The sequence below is a fragment of the Lissotriton vulgaris genome, chromosome 5, assembly GCF_964263255.1.
Source record: "Lissotriton vulgaris chromosome 5, aLisVul1.2, whole genome shotgun sequence".
Taxonomy (NCBI): domain Eukaryota; kingdom Metazoa; phylum Chordata; class Amphibia; order Caudata; family Salamandridae; genus Lissotriton; species Lissotriton vulgaris.
The window spans coordinates 642201142-642225167 of NC_141693.1; positions in this window are offsets into that span (position 1 = coordinate 642201142).

Below are 24026 nucleotides of genomic sequence, written 5' to 3' on the forward strand. Positions count from 1 at the left end.
GAAGTCTAGTCCTCGTACTCTACGGGTGAACATTTGAGTTTTCATACAATTATAATGAATTCTCTTGATATAAAGCTGCTTGTTGGCGTAATAATATTTGGATGTATTATCATTAAAGTTGCAACCTTTTTTTACAGAAGTCCTTTACATCTTGTAGATGCAGAGGATCAACATAAGACAACAAGGGTAAAGTAAACCCAATTTGTATGTATATTTACAATTGCTTTCCCCGTTAAAAATAATGCAGTAGCAAAGAAATCTATGGTAAGGTCCTGAAGAAAGCCATGGACAGTTGTCCAAATGGCTGAAACATGTTGACCGTTAAGAAGCAGTGAATACTCTTTGAACTGCTATTTTTGTCTGCAATGGTTTTACTTAGGAATGCAATTGAAGCTATTAAAGAGATACATTCCTGTTTCAATTATGCACTTTTTCTTTTTGCACTGCACTTTTCTGATTGGAAATATCCCTAGGGGTTGCTACAAGCTTTAACCTTACTCTGTGCTCTCCCCTTGTTTTCTCTGTATAGACCCAGTAGAGGATACAATTCACCCAATATTCTTCCATGAACAGTGGGGATAAATGGGAGGTTGGTTGGAACCTCAAATGATGACAATGGTTACGTTGGTGAAATGATGGATTTCCAATAATCCTGAACGGGTTCTTTCTTTTCACAATTTTTCACAAATTTGTCTTTCTTTTTTCTGTACTCCTTCCTGGTCCTCTTTAGTTGCACTGAATTTGAGTTTGAGAGAATTTTTGTGCAATTTGTCCCAGAAATTCATACATCTTGTTAAGGAGCTACTATTACAGACCACAGATTAACATTCCCTCAGACCCTTTAAATTGTTGTTTTAAGAATACTTTCTAACAAGATCATAACATTTGCTTCCTCTGCTTGGCTGCTGATAAAACCATAAATAGTTTGGTAAATTCCAGAAAGAGAACTATAATTCCTCTTTGATGACCTGACAATGTAGTTCCCAAAGATATAGGGCCAATTAGAAGAGCATGTTGTGGTTTGAGATCAGTTCCTTCCTTTATCCCAAATATCTTCAGGATGTGTATTTTAAGACAAGAATGTCGGGGCCTTCTGCCCCTTCAGGAATGCCATACATTCTGAGGTTGTTGCGCCTATTGTGATTCTTCTAATCCTCAGTTTGTTGTTTTAGGAGTGTGATTTCCTTGGACATACTGTCTACCTTTGTTGTCACATCCTGTACATTACTTATCTGTTGCTCCACATCAGCCACCCTGGATTTAAGATTAGACTATTTTTGATCTATCCATTGAAGGGTATAATTGATATCTCTGGCAAAGGGTTTCAAGAGTTTTATTTCTTCCAAGAAATCATTAGGGTCAATGATAATGGAGACTTTGTTGGAGAACCAGGATTCTTCTTATGATGTTTTGTAGCCATGTTAGTGTCGTTGCGAGTTGAAGGCATAGTTGCAGATGAAGTCTCAGCCTTGTAATAGGAGGATGAGGAGGACTCCATCAGAATGAGGTAGAAAATGTTCTATAAGCCAAAGGAGTAGCAGCAGAGCACTAGTAGACAACAGAAATTTGCTGGTAAGGATGCAACAGAAGGTGCCCCTTGTCTCAAGGCCTCAGATGATGTTGAGAGAAGCAAGAATTAATTCAACAAAAATAGCTGAATGAAGAGAGGACTGCTCAAGTGACCCAGTAAATTATAGCCAAGCTAAGTGTAACTGAACCATCATGAGGAGGCAGCAATAGGTGACTCACTGATTAAGGAGTTTGTGAAACAGGCCTCCAATAAACTCAATACAGGATAGTTATGATAGGAAGTTGCCAGAGTGATAGTTATCCAGGCAGCTTGTGAAGGTGAAGGTCGACGAAATGCAGACAGAAAAGACTGTGCAAATGGGCAAAACGTGGTACTACTCAATTCACTGGTCCAGATGGTGTTTCTTTCGTCATTAAAAGTAACATCAATTGCACAACTAAATTTGTGATATACATTATAGAATGTGAATGTGGAAAGTTTTACGTGGGAAGCACCATCAGACAACTGAAAGACAGAATGATGGAACATATAAGGGCAATATTGAATTGTGATTCTAAATATCCCGTAGCTTTACACGTAGCTTCCTGCCAGAATGACATAACTAACTAAGTGGTTAGATTCTTTGGCATTGAGACAGTCGCTCTGGGCGTAAGAGGTGATAACCGTGAACTAAGACTCAGACGTACAGAGGCAACTTGGATCATGCGTCTGAGGTCTGTAGAACAAGGAATCAATTACGACCAGGAGATGCAATATTTTCTGGGAGATTGAGCACTAAAATATGTAAACCCGAGATGCAATACGAAAATACATCCGCACTGTGAGGGGATCTGTGTCTGTTAAAAGGTCATACAACTTATGACTCATTGATGTGCGTTACACTGCTGATCCTTCATGTCTTGATAACTCTCCCGTACTCTATAATGCTTTAGGACATGATTTTTTGAATGACATACAATTTTGAGAAAAACGTATGTTAGACATATGTGAATAGGCAACTGCGAAATGTAATTTTACATTTGAAATTTGGATGTAATTTGTACTTTTGATTCACGTATGACTGGGATCTGCACCGGGAGACTGACCATGTCTATTCACGGTGCTCACAATCCAGTTAAGCTGGAGGTTCGCTGAGATCTTCTTTCTTTTTTCTGTCTCATGCTAACACTGTAGTCATGAGTTCAGATATATTTTTCATGCATGAAACCCTGCACCGAAAAGCCAAACCCCCCCCTCCTCCCGTTTTTATCAAAGGGTGACATCGTAACATGATTGATTGACTTTTTCTAATTCAAAATTAGCACGACAAATATCGACATAACAAAACTTGAGATAGTAACCGCTTTAAAAATAACTTCATCAATACAGTGCTTTAGAAATGATAATATCTGGATTCGATCGGGGACCCAACATGGACGCATCCCCTACAAACATAACCGCTCTAGTCGACCGGGCTCACAGCGCGATGACGTATATAACGTCTTGGGAGACCCGGTCACGTGTCCAAACAGGAACACAGCCCGGAGGTCAGGACGCGCTACACGTCGCTCCAGAGCTTCACACAGGTAAGGAAGGGAGATGGCACCCACATTGAATTTGACATTCCGTATAGGAATTGGTCACTTGGAATTGGACGATGAACTTGACATCATCTAATTTTGATATTATTTCAGCCTGGGGTTTCCCGTCGTTTTTTCGAGCCATACTCGGCAAGAAAAAGAATCGGAACCATTGAATAGGTAAGCCTGCATAATTCATCACCCTAGTTGCAATCCTACCCTAGTTGCAATCCCATCATATACAGTATGGACTGGATGAATTCTTAACGGGGCCCCTAATCATTTCAGAACAGCACCCTGTTCGACGCTCTCTACAAAATTTGGAATCGCCAAAATATTGTGACCTCCGAGCCCCATAGAACCTGCTATACTTCAGACATGTAAGTCTTTTACAAACCATTAATACTGTCTATCACTGATATTCTAAATCCTGCCTCAATAGATGCGCCAATTACCTATGGGTATTTCTAGATAATACTCAAAAGTGTCCACAAGTTGATATCTGCGCGTTAGAAACCTTTTACGATGTGCCCATGTATCTCTACACTTTGTGCACTAGCAATGGAACCCAATTCATAATTTGGATAAGTCACTGTTGCAGTCTTAAGGTTCTAGATATTGAAATTTCTCTGAACATACGTTTAGTGACCCATAATATTTCATCTAGTTGCAGAACCGCGAACTTCACCCGGCATCTCATATACTCATACCGAGTACCATCGGTCACGGGCCCGGCTGGGTCGGAATTATCACCAGCTGAGCGGTGAGCCTCCATCCATTTTTTCTTACAGCCTCACTAGTTTTGTTTTTCTTGCCTCACTTCTTTGACTATGATACTTAGTGATGAGGTTTTTCCCGTTTTGTTCCATTTCTCATTGATTATACAGACCTTCTGACTTTGACACAGACATCTAGGTATGTGCCCTTTTGTGCATCTAGTCACAGTTTCTATTACTGCTCACAACTCACAAAGCATGTAGTATGAATGAGTCGTACACGGATAAAACACTTTTCCACTATGACATCTATTATTTTACATATCATTCATCTCATGAATGATATTTAGGTTCCTTCAACGTGTCATCACAAATTCACTAGTCACCAGCACGTCGACTAAAAATATCGGCATTTGACACACTTTCGACACGAATGTGTTGGGGTGGCACTGAGATGAAAACAGGTGAATTGTTGTACATTCACTGCAGTGGAAGCTAAAACAAGTATGTACAGACCACATACCGAGGTCTTGTTGTAACTATTTCCATGCGAGACACATGCTCTATTGTCATTTATCTGTTTGTTTCAGCCCTGAGGAATCGCGAGTGCGATGAAACACGTGTCGGCTGGCCGTATACTTCATTAAAGACTCCACGATTTACCCTTCAATTGGAGTTTCGTGGAAATATTTCTGTCATTTTATGTTCTGAAAGTGTTGTTGTATTGTTACTTAACGATCTATATACTGTGAATAGAGTGCATCGGCAACCCAGTCAGTCTGAAGTTATTGGTAATTTGCGATTTCCAAAGCTAAAATCGCACAACTCGAGTGCTTTTTACATTGCATTTAAGGAATCCCAATTTGCGATTCCTTAAATGCATTCTTCCTATTTTGCAAGGGCCTTTCGGGATGATACATCCCAAAAGGCTTTTTCCCATTCGCAAATGGGCCGATTGTGGGAATCATCTCGTTTGCGAATGGGAAATGAGCGTGATACATTTGCCCCATAGTATATTAGTTATGAGTAATTCATTGTCAGTGAACAGGGCAGCACAAGGAGAGTCGGAGCTCAGTCATCCATTGGAAGCAGGAAATGGCGGCCGCGACTACTGAGCTTGAGGGGAGCAGGATGGAGTCAAACATTCATAGAAAATATGCTAAAAATGAGCCAAGAAGCAAAAATACTTGATGCTCAATTTTTCCATCCTCAGACTCCCCAATGTACAGCAAAGTACGGTCCTTTTCCAGGAAACGTCGCCCAAGCAACAAGGAGACTCAAACCCCTGTGGCATCTTGTGGGTGGTTTGGCCATGCCACTTTGTTGTGAACTTCTGATTTGCGAACTTGGCACATTCAATAGTGTTCAATCTAATTAGTACTGGTTTTATCAAATGCAGGCAGTGTGAGTCGACCCAGATCATGGTTTGAAACCCATATGGGACCTGGAAATTCATGTATCCACACTCAGAGAGTTAAACATTTCTGGGATCCCCATTCTCAGGAATCCATATGGAATGTTGTGCCAGGTAAAGGTATCTATAGAGATTCCTAGAGTAGATAAGTGAAATTTCCAGCATGATCATATTCCTGTTAGGTGAAGTTTTCCAAAGTAGAGAACTCAACACAGTGAAGATAATAATAGCCTAGGCAAAAGCATACTTTTTTTTCCCTGGAGAAAATATTTTTCATCTGGAGAAACCGTTTCTATTACACCTTCTGCAAATCTGGAGTTATTCCATTCCCATTCCAACCCTGGAAAGGGATTTACTTCAAACCTTGGTTGGAGTAAAATCTGACTCTTTTCATGCTGGAAAGGGAGTAAGAGGAGTTTGAGAACTCCCACAAATGAGCTTGTCTGTGGGCATTTACAAACTTACAAGGCTTACCACGCATTGGAAAACTGAGAAATGCCAAATTTTCCACCGCTGGTGTGGAATTTACAGAGGGTTGGAGACCTTCACACTTGTGATGGCTCTGCACCGTAAATGGGTTTGCACCTGCCAGAAAACTCTAAATGAATTTCAGGAAGGCACCGCGCAGCTACGTTCATTCTGCATTTGGTGAATGTGCAATAGCACCAAACTAAGACTACCGTTGAGCAAGAAAGAACACAAGGCCTGATTTAGAGTTTATCAACAGGGAACTCTTTGTCCCAATTGCAACACAGGATTTTGGTCCACTCACCTACTTTGGAGACAGGTGGGCTTTTTTCGATTTTTTCAACTGCGCCCGTTGGCTTCACCAGCAGACTACTTCTTTCGATGGCCTGACGTAGTAGGGGCAATTGGAGGAAGGACATTACACCAGCCGCACTATACATGTTGCACAGTGTAATTAATTTTTTTCCCCAAACATCACTACCAGGAAACACCAGGCGGTAAGGAACAGGAAAAAAATCAACTATGACCCACACGCCCTGGAAGGACACTGTACAATTGCTGGAGCAGTGTAATCTTTGGTCCACCCTTTCATGTTTGACTAGGCCACATTTATGTTTACACATGGCCTTAAGTACTCATGTGATGTAACACCATTAATGTAATGTAGTGCACATGAACAGATACTGAAGGTGCATTCACTGTGCAATCTAGACATTTATATGCATGTGCATAATAATGGTTTCCCTTACAGAAACAGGAAATTGCAGTTCTCACATCTATCTGTATTTGTATTGTTTGAAAATAGTGAATTCTTATAGATTAGCATATTCTTTTAAATAATACTCTCCATTTATTTAACAACTGAAAATTTGTCCGTTTGAATATGCGCTACATCTATATTGTAAATGTATATATATTTTTAAGTATGCATTTAAACGTGAACTGAAATGCTTGGTGCACTAAGTTGACCAAAGGCCTTAAACATTGGGATTTCTTAATATTTAACTTTTAACGTGATTGTTTTCATTTGATGCAATGTTTTTCTTGCCTCTGCAGGGGCAGTTGCATGACTTGAGGGTTAAAGAAAAGGGGGCTTATTAGCAAGAACCTCGTTAAAATCATTGCCGTTTTAGCAGCTGGAAACTGACGCTAAAATGGCGATAATGGGCTTGCTAATATGCATTACAGAATTCCAATAGAAGCCCAGGTTAGATGTCCTGCACATCTAACCTGGACTTCTATTGGAATTCTTTAACGCATATTAGTAAGTCCATTATTGCCATTTTAGAGGCAGTTTCCTGCCGCTAAAACTGTGATAATTTTAATGAGGTTCTTGCTAATATGCCCCAAGGATAGTGAGGCTTAATAGGAGTATCTTTTGGCATGGACAATAAGCTTTAATGAATGAAGAGAGAATTTCTGTTTGTGCCGAATAGGGAGGTGGGAACAATTCAAGGACGCTTTAAAGTGTAGACCAAAGGAAAGAAACCTCAAGTGGAGTTGCCAAATTTTGTTGATTGAAAATGGAAAATATGAGAAATTGTGACATGGTATTCTCGACGGTTCTGTGGTAGGTATAATTGAAATTATACTTCAGCTTTATTCAGATTCCCATTAGACTCTGAGAGGTAATGACCTCTTTGCAGATTCTCTGTTGTGTGGTTTATGTTATACAATATTCTTTTTCTTCAGAGAACTTCTACAGAGGTTCTACAATGCTGACACCTTTCTTGCTTCCCTGACTTAATAGAGTTTTCCTGATTTCTAGTTTGGATAAAGTTTAGTAGATCTTCTTAGACAACCTCATGTATATGAAGGAGGATCGACTCTTTTAATCTATTCACCAGACTTTGTTTCTCATTCTCTGCATTACAGCATTTACTTTCTGTTATTGAGGATACATTTTGTCAGGCGGTGCAGATATCCACTTGTGCCTCTGTATTTTTATGCTATTTTCTGAGACTGACTTATATTAGCGTGGCTCTGAATTTACAATAAATCCATATTTAATCCCATCTTCCGACTCAGAGTTTAATATTTGGCCAAATGGATAACACTGTAATTTGTTAAATTGTACTTGATCCTAACTCCTTTTACTACTCAGGCACCTTTAACCTTCCTTTGCCGGGGGCATGGAAGAAGGAGCCCAAATTGCAAGTGTTGTCAGATGGTAGCAGAGGATGGTTAGGTCCTGAGATAGGGGAGTCAGGAGTTTTTAAATGAGAATAGTTTAACTTCCTAGTCCTGGTCCCAATCCTAATCCCAGAGCCCATGTGTCAAGTCAGAGGATCGACGGAGGTCCGGCAGTTTGTGATGGATTGTTAACATTGGAGGAGTTAGTATTAATAGGGTTGTACCTGAACGGCTTATGCTTAGCTTCCAGTGTTTTAATAGTTGTGCGATGTTTGTCGGAGGTTTTTTTTAATGTTGAGTGAATGTGAAGTTTCATGTGAAGAAGTCGAAGTTGTTATCTGGTCCAACCTGGCCGAAGATCCCAAAATATTAAAAGTGTAGAAAACAGTGTATTGTAATTGTCCGTTGACGTTTTGTGGTGTCACTCATGACAAGTTGTCGACAGCCCAATTGAGATAGGGACATTTATCTTTATGTGTGAAAGTGTGGTATGAAACTGAACTGATGTGGGCGATTTCCTGCTGGTTGAGGCCTAATTCAGATGTTTCTCAGAGTAGATCGTAAAGTGATGTTCCAAGTTATTTCTTGCATGATTGAATTCTGTTGATTTCCCTGTTGATTTGCATTTGTTAACCCTAGTAGGATGGGTTTGCTCAGACGTGAGTCCCATGCTCTCCACACCACTGGAGTCAAGCTATCCTGGCTGAACACGGCTGATAGCCAGAAACTGGTCCTAGGATGCTTGATTCCGGTCCAGGAAAGACATGGCTTGGCAGTTCGGGCTGGACTGTTCCCATGAGGCAAAGGGTCAAGGCTGATTTGCATATGGCCATGTCTGAACTGGGGTGGGGTGGGGTGCAAACAAACGATGGATTTAGGCCCAGATCTCTGTACTGGGGTGAATGTATGACATTGTTCTGTATTCTGTCCATCAACTGTTATTTTTGCATTTGTCACCCCGAGTGGGATGGGTATGCTTAGACGTGAGTCCCATGCTCTCCATACCACTGGAGTCAAGCTATCCTGGCTGACGACGGCTGATAGCCAGAAACTGGTCCTAGTATGCTTGATTCTGGTCCAGGAAAGACATGGCTTGGCAGTTCGGGCTGGACTGTTCCCATGAGGCACAGGGTCAAGGCTGATTTGCATATGTCCATGTCTGAACTGGGGTGGTATGGAGTGCAAAAAAACAATGGATTTAGGCCCAGATCTCTGTAAGCCGGGCCGACGACGGCTGAAATGCCAGAAACCGGTTCCCGGAGGCTTGTCTTCTTCCCAGTAAAAGAAATGGCTTGGTAGTTTGGTTTGCCCTGTTCCCATCATGCACTGGGACAGGAACAGACTAATTTGCATATAGCCAGGTTCTGAGCTGGGATGGTGCAGTGAGCTAAAAAACGGTGATGGATCAAACCCTGATCTCTTGACTGGGTAGGAGTATTCTGCATCATTCAGAAACTCCGTCCATCACCTTTTCCAAAATTGATTTTATCCACACTAAGTGTGGGAGGGTATACTCAGACGTGAGTCCCTAGCTCATTGCACCATCAGGATTCAAGCAAGCCAGGCCGACGACGGCTGAAATGCCAGAAACCGGTCCCCGGAGGCTTGTCTCCTTCCCAGTAAAAGAATTGGCTTGGTAGTTTGGTTTGCCCTGTTCCCATCATGCACTGGGACAGGAATAGACTAATTTGCATATAGCCAGGTTCTGAGCTGGGATGGTGCAGTGAGCTAAAAAACGGTGATGGATCAAGCCCTGATCTCTTGACTGGGTAGGAGTATTCTGCATCATTCAGAAACTCTGTCCATCACCTTTTCCAAAATTGATTTTATCCACACTAAGTGTGGGAGGGTATACTCAGACGTGAGTCCCTAGCTCATTGCACCATCAGGATTAAGCAAGCCGAGCCGACGACGGCTGAAATGCCAGAAACCGGTCCCCGGAGGCTTGTCTCCTTCCCAGTAAAAGAATTGGCTTGGTAGTTTGGTTTGCCCTGTTCCCATCATGCACTGGGACAGGAACAGACTAATTTGCATATAGCCAGGTTCTGAGCTGGGATGGTGCAGTGAGCTAAAAAACAGTGATGGATCAAGCCATGATCTCTTGACTGGGTAGGAGTATTCTGCATCATTCAGAAACTCTGTCCATCACCTTTTACAAAATTGATTTTATCCACACTAAGTGTGGGAGGGTATACTCAGACGTGAGTCCCTAGCTCATTGCACCGTCAGGATTCAAGCAAGCCGGGCCGACGACGGCTGAAATGCCAGAAACCGGTCCCCGGAGGCTTGTCTCCTTCCCAGTAAAAGAATTGGCTTGGTAGTTTGGTTTGCCCTGTTCCCATCATGCACTGGGACAGGAACAGACTAATTTGCATATAGCCAGATCTCTGTACTGGGGTGAATGTATGACATTGTTCTGCATTCTGTCCATCAACTGTTATTTCTGCATTTGTCACCCCGAGAGGGATGGGTATGCTCGGACGTGAGTCCCATGCTCTCCACACCACTGGAGTCAAGCTATCCTGGCTGAAGATGGCTGATAGCCCGAAACCGGTCCTACGATGCTTGATTCCCGTCCAGGAAGGACATGTCTTGGCAGTTCGGGCTGGACTGTTCTCATGAGGCACAGGGTCAAAGCTGATTTGCAGATGGCCATGTCTGAACTGGGGTTGTGTGGAGTGCAAAAAAACGATGGATTTAGGCCCAGATCTCTGTACTGGGGTGAATGTATGACATTGTTCTGCATTCTGTCCATCAACTGTTATTTTTGCATTTGTCACCCCGAGTGGGATGGGTATGCTCAGGCGTGATTCCCATGCTCTCCACACCACTGGAGTCAAGCTATCCTGGCTGAAGACGGCTGATAGCCAGAAACCGGTCCTAGGATACTTGATTCCGGTCCAGGAAAGACATGGCTTGGCAGTTTGGGCCGGACTGTTCCCATGAGGCACAGGGTCAAGGCTGATTTGCATATGGCCATGTCTGAACTGGGGTGGTGTGGAGTGCAAAAAAACGATGGATTTATTCCCAGATCTCTGTACTGGGGTGAATGTATGACATTGTTCTGCATTCTGTCCATCAACTGTTATTTTTGCATTTGTCACCTCGAGTGGGATGGGTATGCTCAGACGTGAGTCCCATGCTCTCCACACCACTGGAGTCAAGCTATCCTGGCTGAAGATCGCTGATAGCCAGAAACCGATCCTGGGCTACTTGATTCCGGTCCTGGAAAGACATGGCTTGGCAGTTCGGGCTGGACTGTTCCCATGAGGCACAGGGTCAAGGCTGATTTGCATATGGCCATGTCTGAACTGGGGTGGTGTGGAGTGCAAAAAAATGGTGGATTTAGGCCCTGATCTCTGTACTGGGGTGAATGTATGACATTGCTCTGCATTTTGTACATCAACTGTTATTTTTGCATTTGTCACCCCGAGTGGGATGGTATGCTCAGACGTGAGTCTCATGCTCTCCACACCACTGGAGTCAAGCTATCCTGGCTGAAGACGGCTGATAGCCAGAAACCAGTCCTAGGATGCTTGATTCCGGTCCAGGAAAGACATGGCTTAGCAGTTCAGGCTAGTATGACATTGTTCTGCATTCTGTCCATCAACTGTTATTTTTGCATGTGTCACCCCGAGTGGGATGGGTATGCTCAGAAAAAACCTGGTGGTACCTGATTTTCAGAAGACCACTTGGGGTGGTAAAAGCTTCTTCAGGTCCACAAGATCGTTTGTGGAATAGTATGCCAATGGATCTCAAACCAGCCCCTGTCAGGTTCGCCCCCCCTCATGTCTGGCACGCATGGTGGTGGCGGTCCACAGTGGAGCGCGAGCCGGCCATCTTGCAGACTACACTTCCCAGCGGGCCTAGCGCGGAGCATGCACGGGCCGTCTACACCTAAAAGGGCATCCTCTGCAACGCCCAGGCATTGGATATTGAGCAGAGCGCCGGTTTAGGATTGTAGCTCCTGGGCAGGAGAGCCGCAAGACCTTGTCGGTTTTGCCCCCCTATCTCTGGCGTTGGGATTGGGCTACAGACAACAAGATCGAGCAGCTGCTCCCTTGCTGTCACTTTTGTTGGGCCACACAAGTGAGTGCCAGGATCGGCATTACCGCGAAGGACGCCCGTTTGCTCCTATGTTGTTGGGCAACTAGCAGTGGAGCTGCAAATCTTTGCTGTCGTTCCTGTGGGGGCCACGAGAGTGAGTACCAGGACCGGCATTACCGCGAAGGACGCCCGTTTGCCTAGACTTGGAGTAGCACCTAGCAGTGAATCTGCAAATACGAGCCAACAGTCTCCAGGTACTAGTGGGATTTCTTCAGTCAGGCGGAACTCGAGTGGCATTGTCGGCCACTACTTAGCACAGTGCCCTCCGTTGGGGAGTAGCCAGGACCGGCACTCATGCGGAGGACGGTTGATCCTGGTAGATCGTTCAGCATTGTCGGCTGAAAGAGGGTTCCGTCGAATCTAGCAGCCTGGGGACTGGTATCGTTATATTTACTTTATTACTTGGGTTACGGAGACTGAAGTTAACACTGAATCGAATATTGATTTAGACTGCCTGAGTAGAGAACAGATTTCCTTGTTTGTTGTGCCATAATAAATACTTGATTGCATTCAAAGGGGGGTCTAGTGAATTTTATATAATTAAGACTTTGTTGGTCTCCTTGATCATCAAACCGATCCTGAGGGCTGGAGAGGATTACACAATATCCGACCTTTAACACATCAATTATCCTCCTGGTCGGGTTGACGGCACTATGGCCACGTTGGAAGACGTCTTGGAAGCTTTGACTGCAGTACAGAATTAACTGGCTGCGTCTAGGCAGGAGACTGCTGATTTAAGGGCCTGGATGGACGTATTGAAAAAAGACCCTTTCAATGCTGAGGTCGCTATAGCCGTCCCACCGGCTGCGGTGGTAGTGGAGATGCCCGTCTCCATTCCACTGGCCACGCCTGAACGATATAGCGGGGATTCCAGCACAGTCCAGGTATTCCTGACACAAGTGGCCCTGCATTTCTCGTGCAAGCCGAAATCTTTCCCCACTAATCAGGCAAGAGTCGCTTTCCTGATCAACCTGGCAGGAAATGCCGCCCAATGGGCAGTACCTTTGGTAAGCCATGATGACCCTCTCCTGCACGACTGGGAAGCCTTTCAGGAGGAGTTTGTGAAGGTGTTCGACAGAAGGGCCGACTCGTACACAGCCGACAGAGAGCTGTTGGAACTCTGCCAGGTCGGCGGCAATCTCTTACAGTACCTGAACTCCTTCCGGCATCTGGTGGCTGAGACCAAGTGGCCTGAGTCAAAACAAGCCACGCTCTTCCATCAAGGGTTGAGTGAAGAGCTGAAAGAGGTAATAGCCCAGATAGACCCTCAGCCCGCAACCTGTGAGGATCTGATCAATCTGGTCTTACGCCTGGAACATCGGTTGAGTGAGCGCCGAGGTGATCACAAGAAAAAGGAAAAACCCCTGCCTTCTTACGGACAACAGGGGTCCCCTGAACCTCACTCTACCCCTCGGGCAGAACCGATGGACATAGGGGCCATTAGAGCTAGCCTTAGTTCCACAGAGAAGGAGTCTTGCCGCAAATAGGGCCTCTGTTTATACTGCGTCAAGAAGGGCCACTTCGTGAGGGAGTGTCCGGCTAAACCAAAGACAGGTCGTTTCCGTTCTAATAGGATGGCAACAGCAGCGGTGGATACTATGGTGGAAAACTAACAGACTCCCGGAAAAGAGAAGGGGCTTCCCGGAGTCGCAGTTATATCCCTTCCTTGCTACGCCTGGATCCGTTGAGTCAACAACACCTGTTTATCACTATCCAGCTTCAGGTTCGGGCAGAATGGGTTTCGGTGGTAGCCATGATTGATTCAGGGGCCACTGGTCTGTTCATGGATGCGGAGGAAGCACACCGTATAGGCATTGTTCTTCTCCCCAAGGCATTTCCAGAGTAGGTTTATGCTGTGGACGGACGTAAGCTGGTTACAGGGCCCATTGGTCACCGCACAGGAGAAGTACTGGTAGGATATGGGGCACAGCACCGGGAAGTAATCGACTTCAGCATCATCCACGCTCTCCAGTACGGAGTCATACTGGGGTAGCCCTGGCTGCAGAAGCATAACCCTTCTATCAACTGGGTATCCCAGGAGATACGCATGGACTCCCTGTATTGCCTACAGCTTTGCGATATAGCATTGGATCATCCAATACCGGCTCAAGACACAGTACAGACTGTAGCTACAGCGGCGGAGAAGGCTGTTATTCTCCCTACAGAGTACCAGGAATACATGGATGTGTTTGATTACATCCAAGCAGAGGTGCTCCCTCCACACAGGATATACGATTGCCAAACCGACTTGGTTCCTGGGGCAAGCGTATCCAGTGGAAGACTATACGCACTGACAGAACCTGAAAACCTCAATTTGCGCTCTTATCTGGACAAACTGCTGTGTCTTGGTTTTATCAGGCCTTCCAAATCCCCGGCGGCCTCGCTTCTTTTTTTTATTCTTAAGGCAAATGGGGAGCTACGTGCCTGTGTGGACTTTAGGGCTCTTAACGCTATCACAGTGAAGAACCGCTACCCTTTGCCACTCATCAACGTGCTGTTGGAACAAGTAAAAACGGCTACAGTCTACACCAAGCTGGATCTAAAAGTGGCCTACCATCTCATGCGCATGAGGAGGGGAGATGAGTGGAAAATGGCATTGAAGACCAGGTACGGGCTGTTTGAGTACCTGGTAATGCCGTTTGGGCTCTGTAATGCCCCTGCGGCGTTTAGTACTTACTGAACGACGTGTTTCGCAAAATCTTGGATGTCTACATTGTGGTATACATCGACGATATTCTTGAATACTCTATACAGTGGCAGAACACGTCTGACACGTATCAACCGTTCTACAGATTATTCGGTAGAACAGGTTATTCTGCAAGCTCAGCAAGTGCAATTTCCACGTCACGTCAGTGGAGTTCTTAGGAGTCATGCTGAGTCCAGAGGGGCAGGAGATGGTGGAATGAAAGGTCAAGGCCGTAATGGAGTGGCCTCCCCCTCAGTGTATCAAGGATGTGCAATGCTTCATCGGCTTTGCCAACTTTTACAGGAGGTTCATCAATGGTTTCTCTGGGCTGGTGGCTCCTATTACCCAGCTGCCGAGAAATTCACAGTCATTTGTTTGGACCCCTGAGGCGCAGGTAGCGTTTCTTGCCCTGAAGCGAGCGGTCGTGACAGCTCCAATTCTTGCCCATCTGGATCCCGAACAACCATACATGGTGGAGGCGGACGCGTCGGAAGGGGCCCTTGGAGCCATATTGTCGCAGCGGCATCCCACCACTGGTCTGCTACATCTGGTAGCCTTCATGTCACGAAAGGTGAACGAGGCCGAGAGGAATTACCACATCGCCGAGAAGGAGCTGTTGGCCATAAACAATGCCTTCACGGAATGGAGACACCTCTTGATGGGAGCAAGACCCGTGGTCACTGTGTTTACCGACCACAGGAACCTCCAGTTTATGACTGCTGCCAGACACCGCTCTCCACGTCAGCTGAGATGGATGCTTTTCTTCTCTGGCTTTCATTTCACTATCACATATAGACCTGGAGCCGAAAACAGGAAAGCTGAGGCCCTTTTTTTGCCAGTTGCCGGTCACAACGGATCTCCCCGCACCTGTCAGGCCCATCATCCCACCGACTACTGTGTTGGGGGTGATACAGCCCGAGGCCTTCCTCAGAGGCGTCCAACGTGGTGTCCGCTCCTTTGCATGGAAGACCTGGCTGCAATGCCACAAGGAGTGGCAGGTAAAGGATGGGGTTCCTGTGAAAGGTCGTTGCATATTGTTGCCCATGCCTCGGCTTCGGAGGCAAGTGTTTCGTTGGTGTCACGAATCGCCCAGCGCAGGTCATCTGGGAAGTGAGAAAACAGCCGAGTACCTATACAGGCAATTCTGGTGGCCTTCCATGATAGCAGACGTTAAGGAGTGGGTCGCGGCATGCAGTATCTGCTCTGCTATGAAATCGGATCATCGACATCCACAGGGGTTTTTGCAGCCCCATCCGACACCCTCAAAGCCTTGGGAAAACATCTTGTTGGACTTCATTGTGTCATTGCCTGGTAGTAGTCGACTACCTTACAAAAATGGGGCACTTTATAGCCTGCAAGCAGGTGCCCTCAGCGGAACAGCTGGTTATACTATTGATGAAGAATGGGGTACAGTTACATGGCCTGCCAAGCGTGATTGTGTCCGACAGGGGTTCGCAGTTTACAGCCCGGTTCTGGAAAACATGGTGCTCTTCACTGCATGTCACATCAGCATTGTCCACAAGCTATCACCCTCAAATGGACGGACAAACGGAGTGCCTCAACCAGACCCTAAAGCAGTATCTGCGTTGCTTCGTTGATCAGGGCAAGGAAGAGTGGTTCGACTGTCTGGGGCTTGCGGAAATCGCCTACACCAAGGCCATGCATGGCTCCACCAAGGCACCCCATTTTACTGCAACTACTGTCACCCCCCCGTTTTCTCCATTTTTGGCACCTAGCCAAGGACTCATGTCTGCCGGAAACAACAAGGATTGTAGTCCATATTAAGGAGACTGTGTTGCTCATGCAGAGATTTTTGGAGACAGCCAAGGCCACATACAAAGCCTATGTAGAAAAGCGCCAAAGGCCTGAGCCTTTGTACAAGGTGGGGGACTACGTATGGGTATCCTCCAGGAACTTGCACTTCCGCAAACACAGTGTTTTTTATCCACGATACATAGGGCCTTATCGCATAGCGAAGTGTGTCAGCCCAGTGACCATGAAACTGGCCCTGCCGACGCATATGTGCATCCATCCTGTGTTTCACATCTCTCTGCTGAAGCCCTCTGCCTCTCTGAGGGAGACACCTCCCTCACCTGTCATGGTGGATGTGGAACAAGAATATCAGATTGAGGGCATACTCGATTCGAAGAGGCGAAGGGGCAAGCTGTGGGACCTAGTGGCATGGAAGGGGTACGGCCCTGAGGAGCAATCGTGGGAACCCGCGTCTGGAGTGCATGCGCCCCAACTAGTGTCTTCGTTCCACCGGAGGTATCCCGCAAAGGCGGGCCCCAAGGTAGTCCCTTGAGGGGAGAGGGATATACTGTTAGGTTCGCCCCCCCTGTCTGGCACACATGGCAGTGGCGGTCCGCAGAGGAGCATGAGCCAGCTGCCTTGCAGACTAAACTTCCCAGTGGGCCTAGCGCTGAGCATGCGCGGGCCGTCTACGCCTAAAAGGATGTCCTCTGCAACGCCCAGGCATCAGATATTGAGCCGAACGCCGATTTAGGATTGTAGCTCCTGGGCAGGAGAGACGCAAGACCTTGTTGGTTTTGCCCCCGTATCTCTGGTGTTGGGATTGGACTACGGACAACAAGGTCGAGTGGCTGCTCCCTTGCTGTCACTCTTGTTGGGCCACGCGAGTGAGTGCCAGGATTGGCATTACCGCGAAGGACGCTCATTTGCTCCTACATGGTTGGGCAACTAGCAGTGGAGCTGCAAATCCTTGCTGCCGTTCTTGTGGGGGCCATGCGAGTGAGTGCCAGGACCGGCATTACCGCAAAGGATGCCTGTTTGACTAGACTTGGAGTAGCACCTAGCAGTGAAGCTGCAAATACGAGCCAACAGTCTTCAGGTTCTGCTGGGCTTTTATCCGGCAGGCGGAACTCGAGTGGCATTGTCGGCCACTACTTAGCACAGTGCCCTCCATTGGGGAGTAGCCAGGACCGGCACTCATGCGGAGGACGGTGGATCCTGGTAGATCGTTCAGCATTGTCGGCTGAAAGAGGGTTCCCTCGCATCTAGCAGCCTGAGGACTGGTATCGTTATATTTACTTTATTACTTGGGTTAGGGAGGGTGAAGTTAACCCTGAATCGGATATTGCTTTAGACTGCCTGAGTACAGAACAGATTTCCTTGTTTGTTGTGCCTTAATAAATACTTAATTGCATTCAAAGGGGGGTCTAGTGAACTTTATATAATTAGGACGTTGGGGGTCTCCTTGATCGTCAAACCGATCCTGAGGGAGAGGATTACAGCCCCATTCCTTGCTGCATCTGTAAGTCCATAAAAATCTGGCTTTTTAAACAGAAATAGTAGACCAATACCCACCTTCCTGTGACCTTTTTTAATCAGAAATAGGAGACTAATATCCACCTTCCTTTACTCAACTAGCACCAAGAAGCCTCCGGGAATTAGTTAGTGAATAATACATTCTCTCATTCATTCATTCATTCATTCATTCAAGTCTTGGATTGGCTCAAATAGACACGTATTGACAAAATGTGCTTTTGTTTACGAGCCTGAGCAAGGATGCAACTAGGAAAGCAAGACAAGCTCATGATAAATTATTTGAAGTAGCACAGAAATATGAAGTAGATTTGGAGCAGATAGACGTTTTACTGAAGAGTTATTGGCTCTGCTTTTGTGAGCAGGACCTAGAAAATATGAGAATACCAGGGTTAAAAATGTAAATTTGGGAAATAATTCACAGCATCCAGATTTAGAGTGTACTGGATAAGTGCAAAGTTAAATGGTCAAAAAGGAAACGTCCTAAAAGATCAATCAGAGAACTGCCTCCTTCCTAAGAAGGATGGAAGACAAACTATAAGTTTCCTTTTACAAGAGGTACCATGTGACTTGGAGTAGGACTGATCGTGCAATATTTGCTAATGATTTCCCTAGGTTAAAAGAGAAACCTGTGGAATGGTGCAAACATGTTGCGTGGTTTGTAAACATTTTGAAGGTTTGGTGAACTGATTTGAATACTCTGTTTGATATTGTGGTTCCAAGCGATTTGTGGACACCATGTAAAATAGCGACAGAGGGGCCTGGGAGAGAACCAATTAGAGACCCTTTGACTAATGGACTAATGGTCCATCACCCTTAATGATGATCAGGTGATGATGTGGTTGAAGTCCAATGTGTTGCCCCAAGATATTGACTGAGTCAAGATTAATCAAATGACCCAGGAACCCAAAGAGACAAGTCATGAATGAGAGATTGTTTCTGGCATTTAAATAGTACAGTGGAATGGAAACTTTGGAACCCAAGGATATGGGGGATTTTGTGTCTAGCTTTGTGACAGGATGGAGGCCTGAGATTTGTAGGATGATTCAAAAGCACTTGATATGTTGGCAGTATAAGTTATGGTGATGAAAACCTGTGATATTCTAAGCATTGCAATGATGAGATTGACATGAATCAGAAGAAATTGAAGAAGAAACTCATGGTAGCTCAAATGAAAGCTGATCAGAGGGGAAATCAAGGTCTGCCTTTTTTTGGGAATGCACCCCCTCTGCAGGGAGTGTACCCACAGCGATCTCCTTCCATGCAAGGTGGAGGTGGTTTTCAGTCACAAGGTAGGGGTCAGAGTATCCCTATTGATCCAAGTACTGGAAGTGATGTAGCCACATTGAAAGAGTCCAACCAATGCCACTATTGTAGTAGGTTGGGGCATTTGAAGACGGAATGTCATTTTAATCCTACAAATGAAGGCGATAATCCAAAGTTTACACAGTTTCAGAACAATAATTCTACACAACTGCAGAATGTACCTAGACCGATGTCTCAGCATTTGTATGTGTCCCAAGTCACATTGATGCAAGTTTCACAACCACTGATGCCACAGCAAGCTGCCAGTGGCCCAAGATTCATTTCGAATTGGGCTCTGAATGTGAACCAGGATTCTTTCCAGGGAAATATTCCTTCCTTGCAATATCCTATGTTTGAGACCATTAATAACTTTGGCTCTGCTCAGTCCACCTGATGGTGCCTGAGCGGGGAGGAAGATTGTTTACTTGGTGCAGTCTTGGAGGTAGACCAGAGTGGCCCATTTGTAGAGAGTAAGGTAAATAGCCATACCGTATCAGTTTTGGTTGATACAGGCGCCACCTATTCTACTGTAAGAACAGTGGAAGTTCCAGACTTACCTCTCTCGGGAAGAAGTATCCAAGTTGGAGTTTCTAATCAACAAATGAGGAATTTTATTACTGTAGATGTGCCTGTAAAAAAAGGACATTTTGAGGATTATCACCAGTTTGGGGTATGGGATTCAAGCCCTGTCAAATCGTTAGGATGTTACTTGGTGTGGAAGCAAAATTGCACAATTTACTGCTTACTGCGAGGAACAGATTATCAGACCCACAAAGAGGATGTTGCCTTTAAAATGGTTAATGAAAAATACAGTTGTTTCACTGTACATTATGATGACAAATGAAGAATTACCATTGGATGTCATAGGTTTTAGACATTTCACAAAGGCCATCCGGCTCATTAAAATAGATGAGTCTGTCCATATACAGATAAAGCCAAATGCTGAATATCTCAGAGCACCAAAGTATAACTTGACACCTGAAACTATTGCTGGAATAACTCTAGTAATCAAGACAATGATTCAACAAGGCATTTTGAAAGAGATTATGGAAATTCGAAGTAACTCACCCATTATGGGCATGCAGAAGCCTAGAGGTAGGTACTGCTTAGTGCAGGACCTTCACAACATAAACAATATTGTAATTTCTTGTTGCACTGTAGTACAGAATCCTGTTGTGATATTGCTTCATATTCCATGTTCGGTTGATTGGTTTTCGGTTATCAAATTGTTCAAGCTTTCTTCTCCATACCCTTGCACAAGGACAGGCAGTTCTTCCTTGCACTTAGGCTTGGCAGTCGTGTTTTGGCATGGTGCAGAGTCCCACAAGAGTATAAAGAGTCCCTCAATTTTTAACCAGAACCTTAAAAAGAATTTGTAGACTTGGGCTATTCCCTGTAACTCTGTCCTGGTACAATATATGACCTGCTGGTTGTATCAAATACTTGGGAAGCTTGAAAAACGTACACTATTGCATTGTCAAACCATTTGGCTGTGAATTGATATGAAATATTACCCAGCAAGCTGCAGTACAGTTTGAAAGAAGTCTTTTATCTGGTTAATCCTATTTAGAAACGAGTCAGGAAGGTCCTGTAGGAGAGAATCTCGGCAATTATGCAAATGAAACAACCAACACCCCAGAAAATGTTCAGGGTGCTCTTGGTAACTGTAGGCTACTGTCACCAGTGGATACCCAATGTTTTCCTTGGGCCAAGCCTTCATAGAGGCTGACACACAAAGATGTGTTGGATACTGTGCCTTGAAAGAATGATTGTTTGGCTACCTTTCTAGAGTTGAGAGAAAGTCTCTGTCTCACCCCGGCAACTGGGAATGCCTGATTACAACAAAGCGATTTTGCTTTTTTGTAGTGAGAGAGAGGGCTGTGCTCTCTCAGTGCTTACAAAAGCCCATGGAAGTGCCCGTAGCCCTGTGACTTAATTTTTAGCTACTTTAGATCCATTAGCAGTGGCTTTGCCCAGATGTCTTTAATCTGTGGTGGCTGAGGATGTCAGCATAGAGAGATGTGAAGGCATTGTAATGGGTAATCCTTTAATGGTCTACGTGCCTCGCTCTCTGAAAATACTGTTGATGCATACTCGCACACATCACTTGACAAAGAGCAGCCTGACCCAGTATGATCAGATCATTCTGGAAAATTAAAATGTAACTCAAATTAGAATTTCTGGTTTGGATCCTGCCACCTTGTTTTCTCTTTCCAAAAATGACAATGATGACAATGAAGTGGAGCATGACTGTCTTGATGTCACTCAATTGTGTACCAAACCAAGACCAGATACACAAGATAGCCACTGCCTGAATCTGATTTTGCATTGTTTGTGGATGGCTTGTATTTGTGAGACCATGAAGGATATTTATGTGTTGCTTATGCAGTTTGTACATTTTCAGGAGTAATATAAGCCTTGTGGCTCCAGGGAGTGTTTCAGCACAAGTGACTGAATTGATCGGTCTTACTAGAGCATGCTGTGTCTCAGACCAGCAGAGAGTGATGGTTTTCACTGATAGTCAGTACTACTTTGGTGTTGTTCATGATTTTCGACAGTTATTGTGCCAGAGAGAGTCTATGACCTTCTCTGGTATTCCAATTCAGAATGGGGAGCAAGTTCAAAAACTCCTTAAAGTATTGCATTTACCTACACAAATTGCTGTTAAGTGTGCAGCACATTGTAAGGGGGATAACTATGTGACTATTGGCAACAGATATGTTGACAAAATTGCCATATGTTGACAATAATGCTTGTACCTTTAATGGAGAGTAAACAATGTAGGGAACAGATGAGACCAACTACCACATTTTGTTAACTACAGCAGATACAAGTGAGGAGGTCAAGAGGCTACAGGAAGTGTTGCAGGCAGAACATTAGAGTTGGGTCAAATAAGGTTGTGTATTATCATGGAGGTGGGGGGAGGCAGAGTGAAAATCCTTTCAGTCTCCGTCGGTAACTTTATAATCAGAAGGGGAAAGGATCACTGGTCCTGCTTAAACCTTGGGCTCACAAGTCGAGGACCTGGTTTTTCTCCCAAATTAAATGACTCTCATACACGTGTATGTTGGTAGTGATGGTTTCTCGTTTGCGGTATATACTGTATCCCCGCTTCTCTACACGTGCGTGCGTAATCATTGAGTCATTCGTTTGTCTTGTGCACCCTCCACCAGGAGGTTTTGCCTTAAGGTTTAAGGCAGTAGTGATCGTGGAAGTGAGGGGGTAGTGGTGTGAAAGCTAAAATGTCAGAAAACCAGACAAGTGTTCTTTATTGAGTCTGGGTTCGGACTGAGGGTAAAAATTACGGATGCACTTTGTGAATTGTTAAGGGATTCTAGTGCATTGCAGTGGAAATTTAAAAAGAGGTCGACATGTTTCAGCCTTTGGTAGTCAGAGGATCTATAGGCTTTCTTCAGGACCAATGGGGTTAAGTGAAAATGTGAAAAATGTGAGAAGAAAAGAGGAAATTTGACCTGTTTCTTCGTGACTTTTAAGGTTACGTTGTACCTGTAAAAGTAAACAACAAACACACAAACAGCCACAAACAGGGAGAGGGGATATGGAAAGACATATAATTATGTACAATAGTACCTCAATCTTATAAGGAACTAGAAAATGGCAATATTTCCCGTCATACTCAGTTTTGGGCGTCAACTCTTCCATTCTCATGCTTCGTTTCGACTTATGTTGGAGTGCCCATAGTTCTGACATTTATACTGTAGTGAAGTGCACTTAGCTCTAAACATCTCACTGTGCGTGGTCTATCATGATACTGCATACAATCTGAGTATTCCAGGGGTGGCGACATGATGATGGTGCCTAAAAGATATTTTCACAGGTTGTGTTAGGTGAAAAATATTAGTGCTCAGAACGCTGCGCGCGCTTTTTGATACGCATACCTTATTTTGTTTTGGAAATTTCTCCCTCGGGGAATTAAGGCTGATCGAGAGAGGCCTTACTGAAACGTATTAAGAAGGGGATATTATCTGGTGAGCTCCTTAAACTTACGGTTTTGTCGTCGTTAGGACGCTTCTAGTTTTACCCCATACCTTAGTGCCTTCTTACTCGGTCCTGGCAGCATGTGCTGACTCTGCCCTTCCTCACCCGGAACTACAAAGTGTAGTGGTTCCCGGTTTTTTATACTCCAGGGTGTGGAAAAAATAGAAGAAACACTTCAGCGGTTGCCGGAGGTGCCTTCCAAAGTGAAGGGTAGACTACCCACTATTAATTGGGGAAATACTCTGTATGAGTAGGCCGTGAGAATAGAAGTTTGTTTAGACTACAGTATTTGATATGGGGTTACTGGTGGGGTACATGGGTTGAAAACCCCAGAAAGGTTGGTAGTGTTATTGTTTTCTCAAAAAGTCGAAGTTTTTTAGAATCATCTGTTAAGTGATAGCCATGGAACGGAATCATTCAGGCCTAAGGTATCTGTTTTCAACCTGTGAACCCAACGTTGTTCTTTTTCGAACAATATTCTTTCCGCATTTCTGTCAATTGTTTCCAGGCTTTCCAGGATTACCCAGTGGAGATCGTTGGCAGTATGTTGTTTCTCTTTGTAGTGTGACGACATCTTGGTCGTGTTTTTCTGGCAGTTGACATTGCTCCTGTGTTCACTGAGTCTTTGTTTCACTTTGCGGCATGTCATCCCTATGTATTTCATATTGCACGGGCAGGTGATCATATAAATCACGTGGCTGGTGTTGCAATTGGTGTGTCTTTTTAACTTCCATAACATGTCAGGAAGTAATTGCAGCTCTTTTGTTGGTTTTGTGGTGGTACATGCCACGCAGGATTCACAAGGATAATGGCCAGTGATTGG